The sequence below is a fragment of the Seriola aureovittata genome, chromosome 8 (assembly GCF_021018895.1).
Source record: "Seriola aureovittata isolate HTS-2021-v1 ecotype China chromosome 8, ASM2101889v1, whole genome shotgun sequence".
Classification (NCBI taxonomy): Eukaryota; Metazoa; Chordata; class Actinopteri; order Carangiformes; family Carangidae; genus Seriola; species Seriola aureovittata.
Window position 1 is genome coordinate 15,827,657 of NC_079371.1, and position 18,605 is coordinate 15,846,261.

Genomic DNA, 18,605 nt, shown 5'->3' on the forward strand with positions numbered 1-18,605 from the left:
GCTACAAATCAACCGCATCTGGAGCTTCACTGGCACCACATTCAACCACACACACATGCACACTTTGCCATGATCAAATGCCTGGCATCATCTTGGTTTGATTAGAATTTAATCGACTTTATCTCCCCTGAGCAGTTTGCTTCCTCAATTCACAATGCCTTATTGCTTTTTTTTTCTTTTTCTCTCTCCAGTGTGTGTGTCAGTAGACTCCACATCACTGTGACAGGGTAATGTACTGGCGGTCAACGCTTGTATCTGGCTCTAGCTTTCTTTGCATGGTACAGATAGATCATTGAAAGCGGGTGCCTCCGTGAAGCAGAGTAATAATAATAATAATGATCACTGAGGTCGAGGTCGTGGGTGTAGATATTGAGTCTCGGTTGAACCAGAGCCGTAAACAACAAATGTAATGCGTGAAGAACGAGTTAAAAACTGTAAAGACATTACAAAAATGGGATACATTTGTTCTTGCTACATTTAATATTGTTCAGTCTGATACAGACTGTAAGACTATTTACTGTGTTCTTCATTTCGTGTTTTGTTTTTCTTCTCCCTTTATTAATTCCTCATGCTGGAGAAGATGAAATATTTTGACATTATCCAGCACTAAAATGGAGGTGTTTAAGTGAAACAGACATGAGCGGACCCACTGGAAATCATTTTCCCCAGGAAATGAATATCCAGCAACAGAGACAGAGACTGCTTTGAGTGGACGGAAGACAAAGCCTGTGTGTATTTCTATTACAAATATTCAAATGTTGGAAATTAAATATAACTGTTTAGTGACTTTCAGTAAAATCTATAGATCTATATGGTTGTTTAGGCTGGAGGACTTGTGTCAAAATAATGATGCTGTGGTATCTTGACTGAGATATGAGTACAGAATGGAAATGTTATGGAGGATACTATAGGAGTAAAGGACGGGGGCCTGAAGAGGGGGAGCACCTCTCCTGGCCTCCACATCCTTACATTGCTCAACATTGACCTTTGTACAACATGGCAAGTTTATGTTATCATCTATCTGTACCCAGAGAATGACCATGTATGGACATAAATGTTGGTTTCGCTCTTCTATAGGCTGTTAGGATTTGGCTAAGAGGTGTCAAGGGAATATTCAGCCTATAAATTGTATGAGTTTGGGACAAACGGGGGAGATCCTTTTTGGCCTTGGGTCCTCTCACAGGCTGTTTTTGATGCTTGTTCAACGATGCTGTGCCTTTGTGTAATAAACCTTTTTATATACAACTGAGCCGGTGTCAGCAGAGATTCCTTCATCATCATCACATCATCGCAAGAGAAGAAACAACAATGCCAAGCAAACTGTAGTAAAAAAACAAAAAAACAAAAAACGAATAAATTAGTTAAATTAATTAAGTTTTTGCTTTACCTGAGTTAAGAGTTTTGTCTGATGTAATGTAGAGCGGTGAACTTACACTCAACATTAACTTGATACTTCATGCTCTTGTGATATACTTTTTATTGATAGGTCTGGCTAGACAATGAGAAGATTGATGATTATTAACTGAGTACAAACTGTAGCTTAACAGTGATGGACAATGTCTGCAGTCAGGCATGTCTTTCTTTCATCACTATTTCTATGTACAAATTTCTGAGCACTGTGTTCTGGCTGTGTCTCTGTGCCAGTTTGACTCTCCTGTGCTCCTCTGGACCGGCTGTGATAATGGGGCGCTGCCTGCCATTTGTAATCCTCCCTTTGACTGCGTTCACCAGATAATGCATTACAATCAGAACCTCACAAATCTGTTGGGCATGCCTTGCTGACAGCTCAACTCTTATCTGCTCCCAAGGACTCTTCCTCCCCTCTTGTCTCTCTGCTTGGGCTTAAAGGCCTTTTCAGGGCAACTCTCCAACCATTACAGATGGAACAGAGCAGAAAATATTGCAGATGATGAAAATAAACAAGAGACAAACAAACAAAAAAAATATCAAAGTCTGATTTTGGAAGAAGGCTGCACAAGCCCTGAGGATATCATGAGCTGGACACTGGAATACACTATGGAATGCCACAATGGACTGGATGAGTACAGAAGTATGTGTCCTCGCATTATTCTCATTGCAGTGAGTGTGTCAGATTGTTTGAGAATGAGTGTGTTTTCTTCTCTCCTGTAAATTAGAAATGAAGTAAATGTCAGGACACGGCTGACATTTTAATGACTACAAGGAGGCAGCAGCTCCAACCTGAGATTGCAGCAGTCAGTCACACCTGGGGGGCAGAGAGCAAGGGCAACCACTTGTGCGTTTGGTTGTAAGTTTGTGTAAGCGTGTGTGTGTTTGTGTAAGCCTTGTGCATAAATAGGTATGTTACGGTTAGTGTTTGTGTCATCTCTGATTGAATGTGTGCATCACTATAATATAAGAGCAATATCAACTGAAAAATGTTGTATTAAGTTGCAAAAATCAAAAGTTTGAACAGTGTTTGGTCCCATCACCTGCAACAACACATCCTCTGCCATGTGACTGTCTGCATGAAGCCCAGTGACAGTGATTGTCTGCCCAGGTACTGATCCACAGTCAGCCTTAAAGATCAATCTAGTGACAGCAGCGGTTCCTCTAAGCTTTGAGGACCTTATCTGACACCAGCTTCTTACACAAGAACTGAAGCTAAAACTCCTGCCCAACACACCATCTCTCTCTCTCTCTCTCTCTGCACATGGGTGAGGAAGGTTTGTCAGAGCTGACCCTGTCGCAAAGTCTGAAGTATTAAATTCATTAAACAGACTGTCAAACCCACACACTCACAAATACAGAAACACACAGAAATTATCAACTGCAGTTGCTACAGGCACCCTCAGCTGAATTTCAAATTAAATATGCTGGCCAACAGACCATTGCCATGGTAACACAATGATATTTAGCAGTGGCATAACTAAGTATCACATATTACAGAGACTCTATACTAATGCAAACAGCTTAACATCTCAAACACTCAATTCTAAACCTGCGCAAGGTGACAAAAAGGTAAGACTTTTGATCACACATTCAGATGGTTCACAATGTCCCTGTGTTATTTCAGATGAAAAACACTGCCTACAGTGTTGGCACTTTGGGTCTACTTGTGTTGACATACTGCACATTGTGGCTGTTCAGAACAGAAATAATGGAAATGTCAGAGCGTTTTCCTGCTCAGAAAAGGAAAAAGAGTGGGAAATTGAGTTCAGAGTTGCTGGATTATCTAAACCATTTTATTTGGAGGATAGAGAGAATTTGTAATTATCCCTCATTGCACAGGAAAGCTGAGTGTGAAACATATATCCTTGTTTGAGATGTCAAATTTGGCTGATGTATTGAAATGTTACATTACAACTGCCAATGCCTGCCCATCATGTGACCTTAAAGATAACAGAAAGGTAAAAAACAAACAATTATTTTCATTATCGATTAATCTGAAGATTATTTTCTTGATTAAATAACTTGAGGGACAAATATCCATTATAATGACACACAGGCTGAAATATTAAATTCTTAAAGTTTGTTTTATTCAACCAAATATCCGAAACCCAAAGATATTTGATTTTGTATCATATATGACTGAAACCATTTGACATTTTTGCTTAAAAAATGACAAAAAATATTACTCAGTTAACAAAATAGTTGATTGTCAATGCAGCTCTTGAACAGAAACAGGAGACACAAGTGATGGCTTGAGAGGCTATTTGTGAATCCATATTATTTTTCAGTGCTGAAAATGTTTGGACTTGAACAATAAAAAATAAAACATGTCTTCTGATAATCATCACTAAAAATTGCCCCAGCTATTCTATTTGTTGTGTATCTCTGATGCCTGACAGGCAGGAGGATATGCACATATTTAAATTTATTTCATGCAGAGATAAACACGGTCACAAACACACTGTAAATATGAAAAAGATGTCTCAACTGTGTTTTTTTAATTGGTGTAATTTAGAAAAAAGGAACTGATTCTCAAATTATCCATTAATATTCAGCCAAAAACTTCACAAAGGCTCAGAAATTTAGTTTGGACGTGAATTCAAATGAGGAAACGAGACACTAGGCAGATGGTTAAAGCAGTGCATAAGAAGGCTGATAAAACATAAGACTGGTGAGATAATAATGAGCAAACCACTTTACTCAAGTATGTGTGAAATTCATGCAAATAATTATCATCTAAATCCCACAGGTCTTTGGTATGTTGATTCACGATTATCCACACTGGAAAATAATTTAAGATTTGTCTAAGGAACCGCAACACATAAAAACTGTCAGTTTCTCAAGGAAAAGAAATCAGATTGAAATACATAGAGGAGTGTGTACGATAAAATACCAGAGAGGAGAGAGAGACTGAATAACAAGCAAAAGAGCGGGAATAATTACTGTATGCATATGGGAAATGTAAAGACAAAGAGCCTCATATGAGAAAGGCAATGAATGTTCAAAGATAAGAAATAAGATCAACCAGAGTAAAGTTGTGTGTTCAACAGGGACAAAACATATTTGTTTGTTATTATATTCTATTTTTATTTCTCATCATTTCCAAAAGATATACTACATTTTCCTGGAGGAGTGATCACATACTGAACTTGGAGAACTTGGAGGATCAAACACTAGTTTACATAAGTATATTTCTTTGAAAATAACCAATAAACCCCCGTGTCTCAATCACGAAACACAAAAGGAACACCAGAAGCTATCATCACATACACAGTGGAGTCAGTAAACAGTCCATAATGAGTTGAACTAAAGAGATGAGGTATTTCTTCTAATATACACTGGGGTTTGGTAAATTGCCTTCTTTGTGAATGCAGACCAGAACTTTTGGGAAGAGAGCTGAGGCAGAAAAGTAATCAGATGTGCAAACAAGAGAAAGAACTTGATTTAGTAAAACAAACTGACTGAGACAGAAAGTCCCTGTTTAAACAGGAACCCTGTGGATTAAAAATTGGGCCTAAATTTAGAATAGATTATAATGAAATGATACACTTATGAGTCACAGGAGAAACAACATCCTGATGTGTAAATAGTACAAATACCATGGTGAGATGGAGCATATGTTAAGTGAGATTACTTTTTCATTTAACACAACACTGATAAAATATCGCTTCTGTGCCTATTTACACATCCAGCAGATTCAGAGCTACATTATCATTTATTCAGAGTCGTGTTTCTGGCCATCTGAAAGTCCAACATTCACTCTCCTTTTAGTTTGGTTTTGTTCTCCACCAATTCCTGAGTGAAAAATCGCACTCTTTAGCTGTGAATTGCTCCACTATCTTCACCAGCTGTTGTTAATTTTGGCTAACTGCTGTTTGGTGTTGGACAGTTAGCGAAGAATAGGTTTCGCTTTTTCACCAAAAGAACAACACTATGAGAGCGGTGAGAATGAACCAATGCTTCCTGTAAAAGAAAACCATGAGCTGAAAGACACTATAGTGCTCTTGAACTGAGGGGATCATTTCCAATGATCATTTTATGTGGGTTTGTGACTATGAGTGACCTCTTTCACATTACAGGTAGTCATTTGACTAATAGCTGATAGAGAATTATTGATTAATGCAGCTTTACGTTTACTATGAAGAAAATCTTCAGACAGGTAGATCTGCTACGATTAGTCGATTAATCAATTCATCGATTAGTTGATCTATTTTGGACTGTGATTCAGAACAAGGTCTTATCTTACCTCACCATATCATCTTGGGCATTTTTGGCATATTAACAAAAGGGATAATCGATTAAAACAGATTCATCCATAATTATAATAATTTGTTGCAGCCCTAAATAAAAGCAAACCTTTTCTCATTGTGAAATTAAGGACAGGGTTATAAAAATTAACTCGAGCAGAAATAGTCATATCACACATCAACCAACACACCACCGTCTCCAGGTAACTGTTTAGTGTTAATTTGACAGACGGTAAATATCTCATTCAAACTGACCATATAAGGTATAATCAAGCTTCATCTACTGCATTTTAATGTAGACTTTGTAGTAACAAACCCCTGTAAGTTTTCTTCTCTTTATATCCCCCACCTTTCCTGTCACCACAGTGAAGAATGTTTTGACGAGAGAGATTCTCTTTCTCTCATATATCAGGTATAGAGAGGCATTATGGGAAGAGGCAAAAGCATCTATCCATAATGGCACAAATTGTCGTCTTCCCTTAAAACTGCCTCCTCTACAGCTCTGTTCATTTGCCTGTTTCCAAGTACTTTAGTCACTTCAGCAGAAACTGTAAAGGTGAATAATGACATTCCTTCAGCGGCCAGATCCTTACAAAGGAGCTCAAACGACTTCACCTTATAATCGTCTTCTACACCTTACACTTCTTTTACTCTATTCACTAATACATCATTCTTAGAGGAATAAATTATCCAAAGCAGTAATGTTATATAATAAGTAACTGTTTGTAGTGAAATATAAACAAACTGGAAAATTTGGTATAATTATCAAATTATTTTTACTGTAAACTTTCAGGATGTAACTATTTGTGATCTTGCAGGACAGTACGGGAAAGTTGTCTTGCAATGAAACAGGGTAGTAGTAGTAGTAGTAGTATTTTGAAATCAGGTTGCATCACGCACATAAGGAGAATCTTCAAAGATGTTCTTGTTCTCTCTAATCTCAAACATGCACACGCTACAAAATTTGAAAATAATGTTGCACGACACACTACAGGATAGTGAGAAAAAACTAGAGAAGAAGGCTAAACGAGTCTGGATGAGACAATGGTTGGGGAGACGCCGTCAGTACGGGTTGTCTATTCTTCAACGAGGGCTGGAGTTGAGATTTTAACTGTCAGTTTTAATATCTGTCAACAGGAGTATGCTAGCTAAACTAACATTAGTAATAATCTCAATTGTAACTCCTAAATACACATCTGTATCGACCCAGGTCCAGGACCAGAATCCTCCTACCATTGTTGGGAGGGGTGAATCAAGTTTAAGTTGGCCCAGAACCCCTGTCGTCTGTGCCCAGTTTAAATAAAGATTGACAATAGCAAAGGGTAAATAAAGTGCAGAGCCTTTAATTTAATCCTGTGGAGCTAGAAATATGTGTGACATTGCACATTTATCGTTAAAAAATTCAGCAGCAGCAGTGTCAGAGTCTGGGTTAGAGCAAGAAGTCAATAAGTTAACACTGTTACATCTTATTCAGTGTAATCATTTATTGTTTAGCAGACTTGAATTTCCTTATCAGAGGTGGTTGGATTCCTACTTTTTGTCCTACATTAAATTTTCAAATATATTTATTCAGCTGTAACCTGATGTTATATATTTTACAAAGCCAGAGAGTGTATAGATTTTATTCTGAGCTGAGGATGAATCCACGATGTGTGAGATTTGAATACAGGGACAGAGATCAATGGAAATGACTGCTCTCCGATATGCACTTTGATATCGACAGTATGAATGAGGAAATGAAATGTTGTGTCAGAAAGCTTCTCCAGGCTCGGCAGGAAGAGACACAGAGAAACTCAGGGTTTGTTGAAAAAGAAAAAAAAAAAACCTGCCAGCGAGCAGTTTGGTTTCACAGAGTAAGATACCACAGTAACTGCCTCAGCGTTAAAGTGATCTCAGTTTCTTGAACTCAGAACTCAGCGTTTCCTTCAACTCAAGAGTTAACGAACTCACAGTTTTCACTAAACCTGCCGCTTTCTGGACTAAACCCCTGTTATTCAACGCCTTGTCATTACAGTTACTTAGTTGTTCCATATGTGCTTCGTCTTTGATCATGAAGATAAAAAAAAAAAAGGAAATTTGTTGATGGAAATAAGTTACCTGTGAGGCATATACTCTGCAGGTTTCACAAATTTCCAGGTGTGTTCCTTAATTCAGTGTAAGTTATTAGTGATTATAAACAATGTTTATGAACACTGGACTACATCAGGACTATATATTTTAAATTAGCTGAGAAATAATCCAAATTAATTATACATTTTTTTCATGGGCACTCATTGAGCCCTCACTTTCTTCCCATTTTCTAAACAATCTTTGTTCATTACCCAAGACACCCACAGGCATATAAGACACAGCCCAGACGGAGACGTCTTACCTTGGTCCTGGGACTTGGCAGGAGCCTAGCTCTTGAAGTTGTCATCCTGGGAAAAAAAAACACAACAGAACAAAAGCATGAAAAATAAATGTCGCACCCCTGAATGTACAGAGAAAGACAGACAGAGAAAATATGTGTTGGTTTATTCAAATGTGTGCATGCCCACCAGATTGTCTGATTATTTGTCAAGTTGTACGTATGCATCACTAGGCTACTGAGAATGAAAATAAAACAATGTCAGCGAGATAACAAGATTAGTGCAGCTACTTTGTAACCCTCTTATTTCTTTCAGAGTTTATTCCCTCTGTTATTGCAATACAAATATTTAAGGAGCCTTAAGGATTCTGGGTTTTATCCTTCCAATGTCCTAATTTGTAACGTGTCAACAAACCACACCACAAGACAAAATGAACGCCAAGTGGTATTAGTGATCCCAGGTTAAAACACTGTGGGCATACATACAGAAGAGTATACATGACTGCTCGAACAAGAACATCCACCCCACAGTTACGCTCTGTATCTCACAGGGTGTAAAAATTCAGTTTACCTGACTGAGATGGTTTTTGATCTAAAAAAAAAAAGTGAATGATGCAGGATTTATGTTTTGCTGCCCTAGTCTGTAATCAGATTGGCTTATCAGGTCCACCAGTTCAACAGGAATTTAGAGAGAGATTACAGTGATTTGTTCGTCTGATTATCTCCACTCCCCAGACCACTGATCTGTCCCATTGAGATGAGACAAATCACAGAGAATTAGCCTCCAATTACACTCTGTGCGCAGGCTAGCCTCTCTTCATCTGTCATCCTCAATTAGCTGCACAAGCAAATGTTTGAAGTTAAATACTGATTAGAGGGTTGTACTCTGAAAATGATTCCCCTCTCCACCCACCTACACATCAGCCCTCTATCTAATGTAGCTTTCAGTGCTTTTTTCCCACCAAGGGCAGAGCGTTGGCGTGATTACAATCAAACTGGTGTATGACTAAAGTGTGCGTATCAGCACCTGTACTTTTCTTATATATCACAGTTGCATGCTGCATGTGTTAGAGACGGGAGTTTGGCAAACAGACGTGTGGCGTGTGAATTGATGTGCTGCAGTGGGACGCTGTGTGGGACTCAATCAGTGGAAAATAAAGACGGGTTTTCAACATTTCTCAAAAAATCTTACATGTGTTAACAATCTGTGCCAATATGAGAAGTCTTACTGATAAGCAGAATTAGCAGGATCGATAACACCTGCATGATCCCAAAAATGATAAACGATACTCAGGTTGATGATTTTGTTTTGCATGTTAGTTTTACTGGAGGAGGTATATAATCACAGGGAAGAATACTTCTTACATACACATTCTTGTCACACATCAAATATAACTGAAGTTGTTGTAACTGCTTAGTTTCACACACACGCACGCATGCACGCACGCACGCACGCACACGCGAATACTGTGGTGGTTCCTTAACAGCTGTTAGCTAAGAAAAGAAGGTCTGTCAAAATCCAGAACCTCTGCTTTGTTCTTGACTAAGATAAAGGGCCCCTAGTTCATCAAAGTGGTTCAGATGACTCAGAAAAAATATTTCTCCCACTGAACGACGACACAACTGCTCAGGTTGAAAGGAACTGCTCTGATTTTTATTCACCAACAATTTGTTCTTGCCACCTCACCTCTCTCTGCTACGGCTCCATTTTGTCCGTCTCTGCCTTAAATATTTTCCCTCTTCTTGCCATAACAATGCTTCTGTCTTTAACATCTGCAGTTACACTGACAGGCATGCAAACAGACCCCTCTAAAAACACATAAAGCACAAGGTACATCGATGCCCTTCAGTGGTGTACCTGCTCACCCTGGGGCCAAATGAAATGTTCCACTATATTGGGATTTTACATGCACATACACACACAGGTCTAGTTGCAATGTCTACACTTCACATAGCACTTTGAGAGAGTCGTATCTGTGTCAGCAGGGAGTATGAATGTCATTGGCCACTTATTCACTGGCTCAAAATTACACACTTTAGTCGTGCCAACGCTGAGCTGTGATCATAGGTGTCGTCACTGTGCAGAGGATAACCTGTGAGGTTGAACCTGTGATATTGCGGTCCTGCTTACGAGCAGGGGCCAAACTGTGACAGACCCTACACTTAACTGAGCAGTGTTACTGTGCTACAGTGATTGGATTGTGCGGTCATGCAGGTCTCTAGACAGAAACGGGAATTTTGAAAAGCTTCTGTGATTTATACTTATGTTTCACTCGTGCATTTCTATTCTTACTTTCATACAAAAAGATAGGACCCTTACTGTTTCTACCCAACTTCCATTTCTTCCATTTACCACACAATATGAGCTGTACTTGCTGTGTTAAGCTGCTACTAATGCAAACAGAGTCACTGGGTCACAAAAGCTTTCAACTGAATCACCAGTGGATGGCTTTTATTGTGAAGCAGCTACCTGAAAAAGCGTCGTCACTGAGGTTATCAACTGACTACTTGCCGATTGAAACATAAACAGTATAATTGCCGTTTTTGAGAGCTTTTTTTGTTTTTGGTCAAGGTATCAACTTTAAATGTAAAAGATGCAGCTGCCATGGTGAGCTGGTTACATAAAGAGGTGCAGATAACAAGTGCTGTTAGAAGTTTTATCAAGAAAAATAACTTTTACAGCGCTGTTCTGTTGTAAATGTAAAAAAACTGTCACTGTACCAGAATAAGAGGCTCTGATCAGTGTTGCTAATGGTATGGTGCCAACATCCCAACTGTATAGAAACAGTATATCAAAACCAGGTGGTGTTAATATTTTCGACTCGTGAGTAGGAGCTTTACCTGTTTCATTAAATAGCAAAAATAAACAGATCTCAAGAGAGGAGGAGAAGGAATGTATGTTCTAAATGTTCAATGAGACAAACTTTTTGACCCTAAACTCTTTATTTGTGTGTTCTGGTGATGGGTTCGGGCCATTATCTCAAAGATACTCTCTCCTGCAGTTCATTATACCACAAAACTTGAAACCACCACTGATAATAGATCATACAGACTATTATAAGCTGAATCATTGTGATTTAGTGACCTGTTTCTATTCTAAATAGTTAACTCACACAATACTGTCCATTATGTTAATAGTTTATAATTGGTGTGTTGGTAACAGACACTACCTGACCCACTATGAAAATGCGGTGGATGTTTTTTGTCAAATATTTATGAGGCATATCACCCTGGTGCAGGTTAAGAGATGAGCAGCTAGTTTGCAGCAAGTGTCGCTTCAGCATAGATCCTAATTATCTCTCACTGGGCAGTGTAGTGACTAGAAAACAGACAAAGAAGAACCAAGTTTCATTCTGGTTATCAAATTGCAGTTTTTTCCCCCAATATTTGCAATAGGTATAATACAGTAGCCTATTTATGCATACAGTACATAGATAATAATGGACCAAATTATGACTGACCAGCTACCCAAACTTGTAGGCTACTGTATGTGCTGTGCATTTAAATCAGCAACATCTCTGCGATAAAACTTTGAGAGAAACTCTAAAATGTCAGGGGCTTTGAGGAAGGTGCTGCACTGTATTTTTAATATAATATGCCATGGAATATAAACACAGTGGTTGTATTTACCTCTGCTTCCTTTAAATGGTTGCAGAAGGAAGGGGAAGAAGAACGTACAGATAAAAGAAAGGTCAGTGATAACAGTATGCTGTATGTCTATCAGATATATTATAACCCCCCACCCCACCCCTCGCTACTCATTGTGGAAACTGAAGTCAAGGCAGAGATTCATTAAATTGAACACACACACACACACACACACACACACACACACACACCTGGGATGCAGAGGCCAGATAGCCTATTTGATGTGACATGTAATTCCAAACACATCGAGGGCAAATGATACAAGCTGAAAGAGAAAGGACCAGAGTGAGACTGTAGAGAGTGATAAATTCCAGGAGAGAAGAGAGACAGGCAGCTTCCTGTCCTTCCCTCATCTATTTCACTGCCTCAGATATATCCTTACTACTGGACAACCACATATATCTATGAGCATGATGCATTATGCCCATTAATTAGCTCTTTAAGAGCTAATTATTAAGAATAATTGATGGTGTGTCTTTGCATGTATTAGATATTGAATTAATAAATTATGAGAGTGGAATTTGTTAAACTGACAGATTTTCTTTTTCTGTACAATCTAGATATTCCTCTAATTTGGATGTTTCTGTTTAATGTTGACCTTACTTTAAACCGTGGGCAGAAACAACCCCTGTGTAGAGTGTGACAAACCTTTTCACAAGCTCTTTTCAAACAAACAGTACTTACAGAGGCACTCCAGAGGCACGGCAGAGCATTTTTATTAAGCCGAGGGACTCACAAGAGACAGATTAAAATAAGTATGGTTAAAATTGATGCAACAGAGGCTCAGATACCCTGACTTTTAGTCCATATGGTATACTGTAAATCAAGCTCCAAAAACACAAGCTCCTGCAGTTCCCATAATGCCAATTAAGAGTCTTTCACGAGAAGCTCTCTGCCTGGAAACTGCTCGAGTCTTCCAAACTCCACATCCTAAGTTTGCAACACGTTTTTTGTTAAAAAGTTTCAGAAAATAACTGTAATGACATCACTAGGGTTATTTTGTAAAGCTCCCTACAGAGCCATGGATGACATTGCTCAGCAATTTTCACAGGTCAAGTTGTACTACTCATGACAAGTAAACCAATCTTCAAGTGTAAAATCATTGGTGGCTGATGAAGTCAGATCCAGCACAGGACTGCAGCTGAGGTGCTGATGTTTGAGATGCTGTTACAACTTTCATAGTGGTTGCTACAAGCTCTCTCGTTATTCTGCCTTAGTCTCAGAAATGACCTCTCTTTTGCCAGAACCCTGTTCATGTTTAAGTATGCTCATTTCAAAAGTAGTAATTAAGCCTTCCCCAACGGCGCCCTGGTGTCACTCAAACCCTTCAACGTGATTACAAGAACATAAAACTTCCTTTTGTGATCGTATCCTCTTTTTATTGACCCTGTCTGTTTCCTCTCTCACAACTAATAAAAAACAGAGTTATGTCCATGTATTTCATCCCTCACCCTCTGAAGCCTGGACAGGGACGTGTGAGACAGATTTAGAATGCCATCAAATTGAATAATGCATTTGTTATCATGTGCTACATTACAGTGGTAAGAGAGCCGGACTGTGGCAAACACAAAAACACAGGCAGTTACAAACATTCACAGTCTCCTAGTTGTTGCTGTAATGGCTATGGAAATTGACACACAGAGAATGAACTATAAAATTTACTCAGCAGTGGACAGTGTATGAAATCACATTAATGACTAATACATTAATTAATTAACACATTTAATGACTCATTACTATTCTGTTGTCATCTGTCAAGTGAGGCCAGCCGGGAATAAATACCAAAGATTCCAAACAGGATTAAATGATTGAGTCACACAGGGTTGAATAAAACGAATTAGACTGTTGAATGCTCTTGACTGCTTAATGAATAATGAGAATGATATTTGAAGCAGTTTGCTAACTTTCTAAAACTAAGTTAAAATCATTATGAAATGAAAGCTGGCACTCAGCTGACTTGATTAGACAGTCAATACGCCTAGTGTTTGCATAAAGACGGGGCTTCACTCACTGAGTTTTGCCACTGATTTGTATAAGCCAGATGGCCCGGCTGACATCCTTCCTGTGTTTCTGCAGGTAACATGCATCCGTTACATTCTGGCAACAGCTGCTGCATCAGCTGGACAGGGTGTCCTGGGACAAAGTGGGGAATATTTTAGTCCTCTGTATCTATTAAGTGATAGACTGATATAAGCCATTTGGAAGTAGCTCATTTGCTGCTTTCATGGCACAGTTAATCGGCAGATTAGATTTGGAGATGTGACAGCATGGATTTGGTTGGATAGATGACTAGATTTCACAGTGTCTGGCTTGCACAGCTGCAGAGACGCTGGATTAAAATATGATCTCCCCAAGAGGACATTTCATTAACCTCAGAAACTCTGCGCTTCTGCACAACTATCACATACCGAGACTAAGGAAGTAGACTTTAAATAGCTGAAGCCTTTATGTATTTTGCTCATATACAGTATGTATTGTGTGTTGTATAGATCATAGCACATTATATCCCTTAAGCATAGTTTCTATATGAAATCATTTTTTTTAAGAGAAACTTGAATTGATAAACTGACTCACCTAAGAATACTATTAAAAGAAACTATATTCATGTCACAATGTGAATCCATATGTCCAATCAAGTCACTATAGCAGCTTGTTTTTATATGTTTATGTTGTATGTTGGTGTCTCTGTCAGTGTTATTGGCAAAGAGAATGAGGGAGAAAAGACAGAGAAAATCTGTGTGTTGCAGCGTTGAAAGTTTAATGATCGGCGGCTCACACTGCCTCAGAGCTAGATAATTATGATAACACACACATACACACACACTCTGCTTAGCTTAAGGAGGCCACAAGGGAGTCATTACAGTGAACTATAACTCCCACAAAGTAGGTTACTTACTGTGCAACTACACAGTACAAATTAGATCTCTGACAAGTGATGTTAATCATACTGTTGTGTTCAAATATAAACATTGTAGTTAGACAGACTTTTCAGAGCAAGAGATATACCACTGCGGTGGAAAAAACAGCACTTGATATAATCTGCAAATCCAATTCCACAGCAAGATAGATGTGTTACTGTTTTGAATTTTGTTTATTTCTTAGGTGTGTGTGTGTGTGTGCACGTGTGTGTGCACGTGTGTGTGCATGTCTGTGTGTGCGTGTGTGTGTGTGTGTGTGTGTGTGTGTGGGAAGGGGGGTGTGGTTGTACATACACATTAGTGCTGTCAGCGAATGTTCTTAATTTCATTATATAATTGAATTGTAAAAAAAAAAAAAAAAAAAAAAAAAAAGCTGCACTGAATGCACTGCATGAAAAACAGGAGTCACACAATATCACTTTCATTGATTGAAAATAAAATGTAGGTCAGACTGAAATGAGCAAATAATTCAGCAACAACCGTGTGGTAATGATGGCAGAGAGTTCGCAAGGCGCTGTTTGTAAATACTTCGGATTTAGAATTGTGGAACCTAGAGATAAAGGTTATGTTAGCCCACCATTCCAGTACTAACCTGAGGACACATCTGCAAAAATATTCACCCAAATGAGCGGTAGTAGGTAAGTAGTTATGTCTGTCGTTGTATTGGTTTGACCTCTCATGGACACATTGTGCAAAAATAGATAGTCAAACGGTTCGAATCATTTTGGCTAGGCTAGTACTCATTATTATCATCAGTATCAGTATCATGTGGTGAGGCATTCTGAGCCTCTGGTTATTCAAAGTTTATCGCAGTACAAACTTGTGGATATACTGTGAATAACAATGATGCCCAAATATTTGTATTAACAATAAACAAAACGAGATGAAGAGCTTTAAAGCTTAGAATCACACGTACATCTGTATTCATGTATGTATATATGTATTGTGGAAAAAGGTTGTGTGAGTTTTTGTGTGACAAAAAAGCTGTTTAACATTACATGTGTGCCCAGAGCTGGCCAACAATAAAATAAGTGTACAAAAACAGTCCACAGACACCCACAGCAATCAAGCAACTGAGGCCTTGTGCCCCGTCCTACATCTTGTTTCCCAAGCCCAGATTGTTTTGTATTCCTAGGTGAAATTCCTGCTGAATATGAATATGTTTTTTTCTTCACACACACACACACACACACACACACACACACATACACACACACACATATATATATGCATTCTATGCTTTATATAATTAATACATTATGACTAATATAAGTAGTAGTAGTTGCCCCAACTGAACTTGTTTTATTCATGGGTCTCCAGCCTTGCCCAACTGCTTCCTTTCCTCTTTCTTTTCCCCAGTGTCTCCCCCACACTTCCTCCTCCTCATCCTGCTCCTCCATTTCCCCTTGTTCTACACTGTGTATATAGGTACTGTTGTGGTACTGATCAGCTTTATCTAGAGAAATGCAATCGAGAAAGAAATGGAGTCTTCTATGAAAGAAAGATAGGCCAGCTTGGAAAATGGAGCAAAGGCAAATATGTACAGAATAGGGATGGTGAAAGGAAAAGGGGGTAGAGGTATGAAGGTTAAATGAAACAACGACGACACACAAGCGGAAGGATTAAATGTACACTGAAAGAAATAAGATATAAACTCAGGTTGAAGTGTGAATTCCTGTGCATAGAAGACACAGGAGCTTTCAATCACTATGAAGCATAGAGAAATGGCTATAGTAAACGAAGACACTTACTTCAAAAGTCCACAATTCTCCATACATTTTGGGTAGTGGCACAATTGCAACTATTTCTGTACAGCTCAAGCTGATAAAAGCTTTCTTCCTGTTGCTATTGTCATAAGTCTCAGCAGGTTTTATTGGTGTTGCTGAAAATCCTTCTGGGAAATGCAGCAAATCAATAAATGAAGTAGAGATGGAGAGTGAGGTCAAGGTAAAGTATAACTGAAAAGACGAATTGCAAGTTTTATTGATCTGTGATTAGACTGAATGGTGATGTAAATCAGAGTGTGAGAAGGTGAATTTTTCTCCTATTTAGGCTTTAAAGACCTTTATTTAAGGTTAGGTTTATGGTCAAGGTAATGCTACTACAAATTTGGAAGGATTCTTGGTTTCTAACAATGTACCACATACTAAAAACTCTGAGTATGAAAATTCAACACATTTGTTACACACAGACCAATTGCTTATGCAAGGACTTGGTGCTCATTTCACTACATTTTGGGCGACAAGGTTGTTTTCCATCTGCGTAATCCTTAAAGGAGCTGATACAGGAGTAAACAGATAAAGGATGGAAGAGTAGGGATATCTTTGTGACTGGCAGATTTCTGCATCAAAACAATGGCAGAAAATATTGTGGGCTTGAAAAACAGTGGACTTTCTCATAACTAACTGTGAATTATGTGACCAAAAAGATTAGGCCTACTTTCCTGCAAACAGAAACAAGTCTGAGTGAAAATTGTGCAGGTGAGAAAATAAGTGAGAATTGAGTGTGAGTGTTGATGTGCTGCTGATGCAAACTATTTAATTTGTTTTTTCTGTCTGTTTGCTGACCTATGCCGTTCTCTACTTGTGTGTCAGCTTGTGTGGTGTGATTAAAAGTCATGCATGTTTTAATTTTGTTTGGTTCAGTGATTATTAAACACCTATGCTAATTTTCAGCTCTACACTTTTATTTTTGGGCCCCAGTAGAGTAGTTCTGCATTCACAGTTTCAAAAAATCTTATTAGGGAGACAAGGCTGTTATGCAGCCCCTCAGTTGAGCCTCTGACTGAAACAAGCAATATTAGCACAGGCCAAGCTCAGAATATCTTCTGATTGATTCAACTTGACTTGACTGATGGGGGAGCACAGTTTCCAGCGCTCTGAAAGCAAACTATAAAACAAAGTAACTAGTTAATAAAACTAAATAACATATCATAATTGGAAATGGCAACTTCTCAAACAACCTCAGACAAACTGACCCCTAACTTGAATTTGAGAAGAGTTGCCAGCCCTTATAAGCACATACAGCTGAGTATCATCAGGATAACAGAGGAAATTCATTCCATGACTGCGAATAATTTGGCCAAGAAGTGAAATATAAAGAGAAAAAAGCAGAGGGCCAAGAACAAAGCCTTCAGGTACTCCATATTTCACACCAGAATATGTTGGTAAAAGTATTATAGGAGACACACTGTGTTCTGTCAGACAAGTAGAACTTTAACCAGATGAGGGCCAGGCCAGAGACACTGAATTCAATAAACCAGTTTGTCTAGGAGTTCACATTGATCTATGGAATAAAAAGCTGCAGTGAGGTCAAGTAAGAAGAGAGGTGGAATCTGCAAGACTGATGATATCTGGAGTACCCATCATTTCTAAGGTAACATTATGAGAAAGGAGCTATTCTAGCTGACGGACCGTCTCTCAAACCTGTCTCACCCTGTCTACAAGAGTGGATCAACTAACACAAGTCATCATAGATGATGTAGCGTTGGCTGTAGGGATAATTTCATAAGCTGGGCTAAGCTATCAGAGCAGCATGCAAGCTACCACCTAACACAAATAAAATTTACAGATGAAAGTAACGTGCATCATGGGAAGCTAACTTTGTTTAAGGGTGTGCTAAACTAGCTGGTAGGTGGGCATTTCAGGAGCTGTGTTTTCTGTGGGAAAGAATAACTCCCTTTGTGGTGGATTTGGGCTTTGTAACTTAGCAGACCGTTTACATGCACAAAAAAACCAAGCAATATAACACACTTAAGGGAAAAATGCAAAAAGCATAATCTGGACACTTTCATACAATGTGGCACACAAAATCAGTAAGAATATCAATATCAGAGAATGCACATATTTTTAACACTGAAATATGTTTAGAATCTTACACACATATTGGTATGTTGTAGAGTACAGATATGTTTCCTAACCCCACATGGCCCTGGAGAGTAGCTCACATAGGCACTGAAATACTTAAAACTTATAATTAGACATGTACATTACACAATTTATGGGTGAGGTGAGCTCTACCAGTGAGGTTTCAGCT

At 38.6% G+C, this 18,605-nt stretch overlaps 1 long non-coding RNA gene across 2 annotated transcripts in view; it reads right to left on the reverse strand.

Annotated features, from left to right (window-relative positions):
- Window positions 1–18,605, reverse strand: part of LOC130173804 (uncharacterized) — a 45,870-nt gene that overhangs the window by 9,800 nt on the left and 17,465 nt on the right. For both annotated transcript variants that reach the window (XR_008828496.1, XR_008828495.1), the window contains exon 4: window positions 8,029–8,074. This is a non-coding gene — a long non-coding RNA (uncharacterized LOC130173804). The remainder of the gene's footprint in view (window positions 1–8,028; window positions 8,075–18,605) is intronic.